The sequence below is a fragment of the Squalius cephalus genome (assembly GCF_949319135.1).
Source record: "Squalius cephalus genome assembly, chromosome: 25".
NCBI classification, from domain to species: domain Eukaryota; kingdom Metazoa; phylum Chordata; class Actinopteri; order Cypriniformes; family Leuciscidae; genus Squalius; species Squalius cephalus.
In genome coordinates, this window is record NC_137146.1 from 5994476 (window position 1) to 6006540 (window position 12065).

The window sequence follows — 12065 nt, forward strand, 5'->3', positions numbered from 1 at the left end:
TTCTTTGTTCAAGTGAATTTCCATTTCACCTCTTGTAGATGATAATAAGTACCAGTACGAATGGAGATATGCATTTTCTGCTCATCGGCCAAGCTGAGGGCGGCTGCTCCATCGGGAAATAACCCAACGTCGCTCCCAGTGGTAGTAGAGTTTTCAATTTCCCCAGCTTATAGAGATGTATTGGCCAATGAGTGCTCCTTCGTTCCCCTGTTGAGCCTCTGCCAGACTCTAATGTGGACTCTCCTTCAAACTGTCACGCTTATACCTGCGTGATAGCAGTGAAACTAATGATTGTATTAGCATAAGTGCTGGTGTAGGAGGTCAGCAGTTACCATGTAAAGACGTCGCATGCATGCGGCTCAATGAAGAGAACGCTATGCTAATGTAGACAAATATGTGCCCGGCGCTTGTCAGGATCCCGTTTATCACAATATGTGCCATTATGGATCACTGAGAGAAACATTCCATATGCTTTCTCTGTTTGGTGCCCAGCTTGCAAAAAAAGTTAATTTTAGACTTTGCTACACACGATAAATCTTTGTTATTGTAGCCGAAATGTGAGGCATCAGACTCAAATTGGATTTGTGGGGAAATGGAGGGTTTGATGAAACCATGATAATTCCCGCATTGATCGTCTCACTGTCAGTTATAATCCAATTAAAACAGATCGTCTGGATCTAACCTGGTCTCGCTGCTGCAGCGAGTGCGTCCGCAGTCCTCCTCCTCGGTCGTCCTTTCTCTGTAATTAAGGATTAAAGGAAAACTCTAATGAAGGAAAAAGGCTCAGAAGTAGCCTGCTGGACAAACAACCGCTCCGTATGTACAGAGCTCATTTCGAGTTCAGAACAGGAAAAATATGACACACAGAGAATATTCTACCTCAAGTGAAATTGGTCCTTGTTTTGTTGAAGAGTTGGAGAGCACAGAGATGCGTATCCCATTTGGGAAGTTGACAGACACATTTCTTAATGTGTACTTCAGATGCACATTGTACTCTAAACACACCGCTGGGATAGTGTTGCGTGATATACTAGCACTAGAAATATATTGTGAGACCCTGCTGTTAAAAAACGGTACGATTCCTAATTTTAGTAGAACCGATACTTCAAGAATGACAGCGTTTTAATGAGAGCCGTATTTCCTGTTGCGTTGTGTGCACTCTTCTGGTTCCACTACCCTGCGTTTTGTACTCTCATTTTAGCTAGCGTGTTTCTGCGTAGCACAGCACTGCTTTAAGATATTATTGACACATTTGAGCAATAAAGAAACATGCATGAATGAGAAATTGGGAAATGCTTGATGTCAAAGAGTTAACCGCAATAAGCCGCAAAATATAACTCAAAGTGATCCTACTATGTACTAACTTTTAAATTAATCATTTGATACAATGCTCTTATTGTGTGCATACATGTTTTTTATATTATACTTGCATGTAATACCTGCATATAATTACATCTACTGTATAATTACACTGTTGAGCTTTCTCTTACACCTTAATCCACACTTAAACATACCCATACTGTACCACCAAACCTGTCGCTGACCTTACCCATATCTCACCTCAATAGCAGCAAAAATGTTTTGTAATACAACATGAACACAATACATTTTTATGTAAGTACATAGTAGTTAAGGACACCTGTGAAATAACCCCCTAAATGACAGGTTATCGAATGTGATTGATAACATAATTATTCTACATGATGCTCATGCCCTCAATTAGACGTCAAATGAGTGTGATTAATTTTGTCAAGCCATCCCATTTCACCATTGAAACCACTGAAGTTTGAGGCGGTTTAGGGCAGTAATAACTTTAATTTGGCTTTATCATTTTATCAATGTTGCAAACATCTCTATCTATTCTTGTTTAAATAATAAATAAAACAAAGAATTCCCATGTTCTGTCATCTATTATTCAATCACTTTTCCTGTTGTTTTAGGTTTTTGCCATGGTATCGGTTCAGTAGGGTTCATTCAGGTGATGTATAGAAGACTTTTTTTTTTTTTAATTGTGACAGCTAGGATTCAAACGCAGGATTTTCTGTTTTCTACACATGCACTTTAAAAGTTGGCAACTTCAAAAGGTTTTCGGAACGCTCCCCATTGGTCAGCCAAACAGACAGTCCCGCCCCAAACTCGTGCCATTGGTTGCACAACTCAAAATGTGTTTATTTAAAAAATGTTTGCATTTTGAGTTCTGCATTTATATTTTTTTCCCCTTAGTTTTGCTCAGAATGTGTGCACGTTGGACATTCAAAACATTCAAAAATTATGCACATGAACTTAAACCCATCTGCATATTTAAGTGCTCATGCCACTATATTGAATTAAAACTATATAGCTATGCATTATTTTGTGAACAGCATTCTGTAAGTTATTTAAATAATGAATATGGGTAAATGAACATGCATACTGCTAATGGAATATGCATTTGAACACTTTCCAGAAATTAATTACTTACCATGATGAGGGTTTTTATATTACACCATAAAGAATCATCATCGCAAATGAGCCAATAATGCAACTGTGTGTGTGTGTGTGCACGCAAGTGCACATCAGATGATGGGTATCAGGGCAGATTAAATGTCTTCATGCTTCGTTTACTTTCATTACCCTGACAGTAAAGTTCAACAAACCAGGGAACTTGAATGAGGCGGTGATCGCTGAAACCTTAGCCCATTGCTGGCTGATCAAAACTTTCATTTATTTCAGCCCACTCAATGCAGAGTTATGCCATTAGAAACACATTTCAATTTATTTAAAATCTATTAGAAAAATTCCTTGTGCCCTAATTACTACATTTATCACAGTCAGACTTTCGGAAATGTGGTCAAAAAAAAAAAAAAAAAAAAAAATTGTGAAAGTTAATTGTGTTCAGAGCAGTACCATTTCTTTTTCCAGAAGAAAATATGAGAGGTGTTTGCCAATGACCACGATGCTAAGGTTTTTTGTATGGTTGCTAAGGCGTTGCTATGTGGTCAATAGGTGCTATGTGTTGCAAATTCAAATAATTCACCCACAAGTCTCCATGATTTTTCCTTCAATGCAAGATCTTTTTGCTAGTTTGATCATCTACCAGTCAAAAACTTGGAAAATAATAATAATAGATAATAATCAACAAGCAAAAGTGATCAGCAACTTTTGATTTGCTAAAGGTGTATTTGGGGGGGAAATAATCAAGAATTCAGAATATGCATTAATCACTGCTAACCAAATTCCTCCAGCCGTCCAGGATTTAAGTAGTTTTCCCATGTTTGTCGCTTTACACAATTCAAGTTAATTGTCATTGGTGCTCTCGTGCCCTGCGATGGACTACAGGGAGACTTGCGCTACACGGTTTTCGTGTGTGGAGCCGCAGTCTAATTGCATTTGGACAAGAACAAAGCAACTTCCTTAACACACCCTCAAGCAGATGGAAGCAGGATAGAGCGTACAGTAATTAACAAATCTGATGGAGGACAGTTAGCGAATAGCGTTCATTATGCTGCAATTTTCTGTTCCTTTTAAATAAAAGCGCCCAATTCTCCCAAGCATTTGGATTTAATTGCAATTAATTAAATTCTCAGTGAATCCCGCACATTAGCTGGAAAATGATGTCAGTTCACAGTAATTCAGTGTTTTGTGTGTAATTCCACACAGAAGTTTTTTTTCTTCTAAAAGTCAGAAGTCAAATCGCACTCAATGCCCAACGAAAGTCCAATTCTTAGGCTCGTGTAGAATCTGTGCACTTTTTTCAGATGTTATATTGATTTTTGGGGAAACCTGCTGAAATTGGATGCATGATCAAATTAGCTAAATATGCACAACTTGGTGTGAGAAATTATGCAAAGTTCTTCACTGAGTGCACTTATGGTGCACAATCATATGGAAAACTTTTATGGTGTTTTTATAAAGCAATTTTGACTTTTTTTAACTTTTTTATTTTTTTAGGTTGACAGCCACTGCTCACTTTATGCTTCATAAATGAATGAAAGAGCAGCGTGGACATTCTTCAGAACGTCTCCTTTCGTGTTTCACAGAAAAAAGAAAGCCGGTAACACTTTACTTAAAGCCTGTATGTATAAAGGTATTCATAATGTATGGTATAATGCATTATATCTTTTCATAAGTAATTATAACCAAAGTTAAAATGCATTATAATATTCACAGATCCATTGTTACATCTGAAATTGGTTGTTTGTTGTGGTCTAATGCATTATACTTTCTAAAAGTGTATTATAACTATGGTTAATTATTAATGAGACCATACAATGCATTATTAGGTGCGTTACAAGGCATAATTAATGCATTAAAAATACGTTTATAATGCATTATCCATAAAGGCTTTAAGTAAAGTGTTACCAGATAGTCATAAAGGTTTGGAACAATGTGAGGGTGAGTAAATAATGAGAGAAATTTAAAGGGATAGTTCACCCAAAAATGAAAATTCTGTCATCATTTACTCTCCCTCAAGTTGTTCCAAACCTGTATGACTTTCTTTCTTCTCCTGAACACAAAAGAAGATATTTTGAAGAAAGTCGGTAACCAAACGACTGATGGACCCCATTGACTTCCATAGTAGGAAAAAAAAATACTATGGAAGTCAATGGGGACCAGCAACTGTTTAATTACCAACCTTCTTTAAAATATCTTCTTTTGTGTTCAGGAGAAGAAAGAAAGTCATACAGGTTTGGAACAACTTGAGGGAGAGTAAATGATGACAGAATTTTCATTTTTGGGTGAACTATCCCTTTAATGTAAAGTTTGAATCTGACTTCTGAAACTTTTTGAATCCTCAGCTGTGGCATTATGGGATAGCAAAGTGTCGACGCTTTAAAGTATCAGTGGATGCAGATGGTCATCAAGGTATTGTTCACCTATTACTTTTATTTACGAATGTTTAGTATTTGTTCATTCTACTCATGAAATGCTGCTTTTTGCTTACTGTGTAGCAGGGAAGTATGCAAATTCATATTGGAGTTGCATTTAAATCCTCAAAACCTTTTTTTTACTTTGAGCTCAGTGTTTAAACACTGGCAGAACTACATATGACTAACCAGGCTTTTTCATGTGCTGCTTCTGATTCACATTTAGCTAAATTATGGAAAGTAAGATCCATATTCATTAGGAGCAAAAATGAAAGTGGGATAATGTGGCTCATTCGGACTGAACGCTTGGGGCATTTATTATGTACTGTTTGTACTCCTCTCAGCATGGCTTCTGCCTACAATAATGGACTTCTAACCTGCCCATAGGGAAATATTTGTATTCCACTATCAGTGTATGAAAATATGAAGTAAAAGTAAATCAAACTATTTTCAAAGTAAAATAAAAGCACTGTAGGGAGTCTTGAGTTCTGCGCTCTCATTCAAATCTCCAGTTTAACCACATTCGCTCCATTGCATCCTCCGCAGGGACACTGAATGTGACGTCGGTCCAATGGCTTTTTGAAAACACGCCGGACCACCAGCATGCTGAATTCATTTACAACTACTTTAAAACCCGCGGCTCTTCAGTATCTTCAGAATAACACGAGTTGGGTTGAGTTGTTTTTCCTGAAGTCATCTGATTCTCAGCAGGGAAAGGAAGCGCACCGACTGTGGAAGGACGTGCCATATTTCCTTTCATACAAAAGCCATTGACTCGTGCATGAAGACAAGACATTAACAGTCGTTCAATATTATTCATGTTTACTTCAACATAAAGTCTTTATATGGGTAGCTGATACACACACACACACATATATATATATATATATATATATATATATATATATATATATATATATATATATAAACAAACTAGCATTATATTACATGTATCAGCTACCCATATAAAGACTTTATTTTGTATGTATATATAAAATACTTTTATTTATATATATATATATATATATATATATATATATATATATATATATATATATATATATAGTCAGGATAAAAAACACAACTTTGTCATGACCTTCAGCTACCCATCATCCATTGCTCCTTTCTTCTTTAGTCCTGATTCATTTGAAATCTTTATCAACTGCAAAGCTTGCAGCCTTCACACGCTCTATAAAGCCATCAACTCTCAAATCTCAGCTCAATCTGGCTTTAACGTCTACGTTCATTCACTGTGAAGAAGATGTCTCCGTGTCCCGGCTCGGCTAAACTGTGACATGGAGATCAGGATTAACAGGCAATTTCTAACACGGAGCTTGCGAGATATGCGGTGCACTCATGCAGCTAATAGCAAATTATAACTGTTTAGACTAGAATTTAAATGACCTTTGATCTTTGCTTAAAGTCACCATGAAATCAAAATGGATAAAAACCATGTGTCCTCGTAATTTTTAGTAAAAAATAACTTCCCTTCCCTCTTGCAGCGACGTCTGTTCTCTGATGAAGTGTTTACTGGCGCGAGGGCGGGGCAACCTGTCACTCACATGTGATCCACCAATAGAAAACCACAACCATCCAATCAATTCCCCACAGACAAAATCAAGTCCCATTTTTTTTTCTTGTTCGAGAAGCCGTTTCACTCAGATTTACGTCACAATAGGGAAGAAAAGAAGATCGCAACTTCCTACTTTTGAGTCATGAAGATGTGATTAGAAGAGTGATGCAAAAATTAATGTTCAGAATGCAAAAGAAAATGTTGCTAATAAGTACTGTAATGATAATTTACATAGAAATATTTAAGAGCCAGTCTGTTTATTTCCATTACATTCATAAGAAGTGTAGGGAATATTAATGCAAGTTGCTGCTACACTCAAAACATTTTTTACGTTTTTCTTTTTTTTTCAAGATTTACGCATTTCAATTAATAGTAAAATTCCATCAAATTGAATTGAATAATCCTTACATAATAATAAAAAAAACTAAAGCTTAATAAAACATTTAGTAAAATTCTTCATGGAACAAGGGAATGGACCATTTAGTTCGTGATTTCGTATTCATAAAAAAAAAAAAAAAATTTAATTTAAGTTTAAGATTTATATACAAAATATTTTATTTTTTCTCATTTAAAATTCTTAATTCATAATATGAATAATATGTAAGGATTACGTAAATCTTGAAAAAATGCATCATTTTTTTTGGTGCAAAATGCTGCTAAAATGCATTGAATTTTTATTTTTTTTGGTGCTTTCTTTTTAGTCTTCGTAACAAGAAAATAAGTCTTCATAACAAAATCATCAGTCTCCTCAAAAGCTGCACAATTTGATGTATCATTCATGTCCGTATCACAAATGATGCAGAAAGACGTAAATGCCAAAGTTGAATAAACTAAAGGTTTTGTTCAATCTGTTCATTTCTAAGCACGTGCAATAGTGACGACTGCCTTAGCAACACCACAGAACGATTAACTGTGTGAAATATTCTGTTTTCTGCATTGAAATCAGAGAAACTGAAATTACAGAGATTGTATGCCATCTGAACCTGGTCCAAATGAAGAAAAGTAAAGCTGAGGATCTTCAGAGACTTTAGCGGAGAGTCGCTTTGATGCCGTCAGTTCTGAGAACTGGAGTCTCAGCCGACCGTAGGAAAGTAGTGAAAATAACTAAAATAGTTGAGCAGAGATCCTTTTCAATTTGCTGCAACTTTGTTTTGCTAGTTGAAAATCTATGACACAGCTGGAGTTTGATCCACGGAATGATTTGATTTTCACCCATCGAAACTTTGAGATCAGATTGGCTTTCAACATTTGACTTGTCTTCTCCTTAAAAACATCAAGTCTGGAAATCAAGAACTTCTTTATTCATGAGCAGAAGATTGGATATGTGCAGGAAGGGAAGGAACCAATTTGTTTCAAGTGCTCTTACAACCCGTGGAGGTTATTAGATGTATCTGCTTCAGAGTTATATTTAGAGCTTCTGGATGCGTCCTCATCCTTTCAAAAGGCGGCATTGTTTCCTGGCGTCGCGTGGTGAGATTATAATATGATTTTGACAGCAGAGAAATAGTTTGACAGCTGGCTGAAAGGATGTGTCTTGTGTTCTCGACGCCTGTCAGATGGAAGGTAAACAAGCCACTATTAAAGAGGTCATGTTTATGCATGCTTGTTTCACGATATCCGCGTAGCCTGCCCGTGATGCCAATGCATCTAGACGTCAATATTCCTTTCTTTACCTTGTGGTTTGATGGATATTATGTTTGATTTAAACAGTAGCATGCACTTGATACAAAATGTAACTTTGAATTACAGTCATTTTACCTCCTTTGCATTCTCACACACATCTTTCTTAAAACAGGATCTCCTGGTCGGACCCAGTCTCTTGGACAGGACAAAGCAGGCGTACATCAGTTGCCCTAGACGGGTAAGATGAGTCAGTCGAGCCCCTAAAGCGTCAGCAGCTCTCCAGCCTGTTGTTTAACATTAATGATGTTTAAATTGCAAGTGTTTGAGCATCACAGTTTCTTTTCTATTTCCCTGTTAGGCGTCATTTAAGCATGATTATTGCATGATTAACATTATGCAAACTAGTGAAGACTTTTTAAAAGTGAAATGTTAAAAAATAAAATAAAATCATTAAAAATAATTAAAATAATTACAAATTATAAAATAACATAAAATAATATTTTTACATGTTTTTGAAAGAAACCTATAATTTGTAAAAATATACAGTAAAAACAGAAATATTGTGAAATAGTATTACAATATAAAATAACTTTTCTGTTTTATATATATAAAAAAAGTTTTTAGAGTCACATGATCCTTCAGAAATCATTCTAATATGCTGATTTGAAACCGTGATACAGCTTTCAGGATATTTTTTTTTTGATGAATACAAACATTCTATAGAACAGCATTTATTTGAATCTTTTGTAACATTATAAATATCTTTGTCACTTTTAATCAATTTAATGCATCCTTGCTGAATAAACATATTTCGTTTAGATACTGTATGAGCTATTTAAATAGCCAAACATATGGGTTAAGATGTGATAGAAGAAAGCAATTTATTTTTTTAATGATGCATTCACCTTTTAAGCAGCAACACTACAGACTCTTTGAGTCTAACTTTAAGTTTGGAGTTTATCTTCTAAACTAAAACTTTAGGTATTTGTTCAGCATTTAAGCAGGTCTACAAATCACTAGATAAAAGTGTAATATCCAGCAAAAAACTACAGAACTGTTATAGAGATTAAATTCAAATTAAATGTGCGCTGACAACTAAGTCAAAATTAAGAAATGTAGTGCACTGCTTTGAATGGAGGATTGTCTGATTAGGAATAATTATTTGAACATCAAATGCCACCTTCAAAGAGACTTTATTTCTAAATGAGGGAAAAAAGAGGAGAAACTTTCATATTTATCTGCCCTTTGAAGCTAACGATAAAGGTTTTTGCATTTAATCCCTCATTTTTATGGCTGTCTGCTCGTAGGTGCGGAATGAAAGAGAATGGATGATTTTGTGCTGCTACTCTTCAAATGGTGGGTCTTTCTTTTCCTGACAAAAAGTGAAACCAATTAAAATCAACTCATTCTGCTGTCGCCCATGTCCATGATATACTCAAACTTCAGCCAGTCAGGAATTAAATTATGTGCATGTTTGTTTCGTTGGCACAATTAAAAATGAGCATGTTCGCAGTGTGACTGCAAGATACAAAACATCATGAAGTTATTTGCGCTGTGATGTGGAGTTTTTCTTTTAAGTAACACAAAAAAAAAAAAGTCAAATTCCCATCGCCTACAAGAGATGCAACAGAATTCTTGATGTCTTCTGAGCTATGCAAACATCCTCCTGTGAATGCCAGCTAATGATGGAGAGCGGCAGTAAAGTGAGTGGATAAAACACTCTTGAATATGTGCAGTTACAGTTGATCTGCTATTTTGTTTTTATTGGCATTTCAGAGTTCAGTAGCAATAGGTTTGTATTATTCGGCACTCAAAAACACAATGTGATTCATGGTTAAAAAGAAAATCTAGATGAGTTTGAACTTAATTACCTGCTTCAGTTCACCTTTTTTTGCTAAGCTCCGCCCCTTTTGGTTACTATTACTCACAAGCTGAGTTTCCATTACATATTTGCGCAAAACTTTTGCGATATTTTCTAAATGCCGATAAAAAACTATTTTGAAATTACGGCGTTTCCATTAACCGATGTTATGCGACTAAAATGTTTTTTTTTTCTCACGCGATAAGTCATTCCAAAAATCACGCCGATGGATGTTGGTATAGGTTTATGTTGGCCTATATCCCTGTCAGCGCACTTGCCGTTACTTTTAATGGAAGGAGTCGTAGGCGTGTTATCCAAGCATTAATGGCAAGGAAAGACCCTTATACTGTGAGCGGCACATATGAGGAGTTTCTCCCTCATTTCTGCTTCAAGTTCTTGATACATTGTGGCATTTCTTTGTTTAGAATCCAGTATTCCTATAATACTTTTGTCTTTTATGAGTTAAATAAAGAACTCTGTCTCATATTCTGTCCATAGCCTACATACCGCGTCATCTACGTCAGGTGACCTGTAAATGCGCAAAAACTGTTTCCATTGCAGTTTTGCGAAATATTCCTTTTTCGAATTGCCTGAAAAACCACCTCATGCGAGCGTAAAAGCGTTTTTGCGATATATGAGAGTTTTTGCTAAATTGACGTGTTTCCATTGGGCATATTTTCAATTCGCAATTTCAATTTGCGCAATTTGAAGGGTAATGGAAACACGGGTGCAGACAAAACGCCCCATTAGAATAAACTGGAGATTTTCAGGAACAGTTTGATAACAGTTTTATTAATATTGAATTTTGTCCTTTCTTTTAAATTAAGCAGTATTATGGATGGATGGATGGATGGATGGATGGATGGATAGATAGATTTTTGTGTTCCTTGTTCTAAATAACAGCTTTGGTGGCACATCTTTGCATCGAAATGATATATATATGAAACAATCAACACCTTGTGTTTACAGAAGCCTGCAAAAAAGATCATTTATTAGTCTATATTTAGCTTCCCTCTCTTGTGGCATATGAATATGAAATTCAATTCACACAGATGCCACTGAACTGGTATGAATAATAAAAACAGTTAATCTTTTCTTTAATTAAATGTCTCTCTCAAGCCTCATTGCAGTATGGGAAAAGACCCACTGGTGTATAAAACAAACCTAATTAATTCCGATTCTTTCTCAACGGCAAGTTTGTTTACTTGCGCAGTGTCTATCATTTTGAGTGAATGAGTGTCTTCGGGTCACAAAAAAAAGAAAAACAAAATGAAATTTGGGGCTGTGAACAAGGAGACATTTCTGTGTAAAAGTCCATTGTGTGATATTCAGGAAAGAAATTAAATGTATTTTCCCCTTAATTAATGTGTTCAATGTATGCTTCATGAAAGAGATGTTTAATTAAATCATGTTTCAAGGATGTTAAGAGATAGATGTTCCTAATTGGTCTCTCTGAAATGCGGGTAAGCGTACAACATTCTGCTACTGTGTAAATCGGTTTAGAAGAACAAGGAGAATAATATTGTGAAAACTTGCAGCTGTCTGCTCAGTAAAGCTGGTCTTAAGGACCGAGCGCTATATGCTTTCTTTGAATCCCACTGGGAGTTTCCGAGTGAACACGCTTGACAATGCAGTTGAAACAATTAATTAGTGAAAATCCAAGTCTGTGCCGCATGTGTCATGCTTTGCCGAATTAATTAGTATGTATGCTTTCAATATGCTCACAGTCTCCATGGGCTTGTACAGTGTTTCTCAGGTCACCTGCTAAACTGCAATAAAACCTGTAAGATAAAAATCTCCAACATCCAAAAATATAATTTGCTTTTTTTCTCTTTCCTTCCAGTATCAGATATGGTCCAAGATCCCCCCTGAGACGACAGCTTAATTTTTCAGCGTAGCCTGATTACCATCTCCTTCACTCACGGTGTGTTACACTAAATGAACTGAGACTGCAATTAAAAAATCTGTTTAAATTTTCTTCACTAATGATCGTATGCTAGTTATGCCACTCATTGTATGCGACTGGGCTTATATTTATGAACACATAGCATTAAACTAAATTAGCCCCCCAAAAATCATTTATTTATTTACGCATCCTGACGATACTCATGTTGTTGGACTTTTTTTCATCTGTGGAACACAAAATTACATTTTCTAAAAA

General features: G+C 35.7%; 1 protein-coding gene across 1 annotated transcript in view; it reads left to right on the forward strand.

Moving 5' to 3' along the window:
- Positions 1 to 3879: 3879 nt before the first annotated feature.
- The window catches only part of LOC307153427 (RALY RNA binding protein like), a gene marked incomplete at its 5' end in the record, with an annotated part of 163940 nt that continues 155754 nt past the window's right edge, over positions 3880 to 12065 (forward strand). The window contains 3 exons of the mRNA XM_079862866.1: positions 3880 to 4845; positions 8216 to 8281; positions 11748 to 11828. The remainder of the gene's footprint in view (positions 4846 to 8215; positions 8282 to 11747; positions 11829 to 12065) is intronic.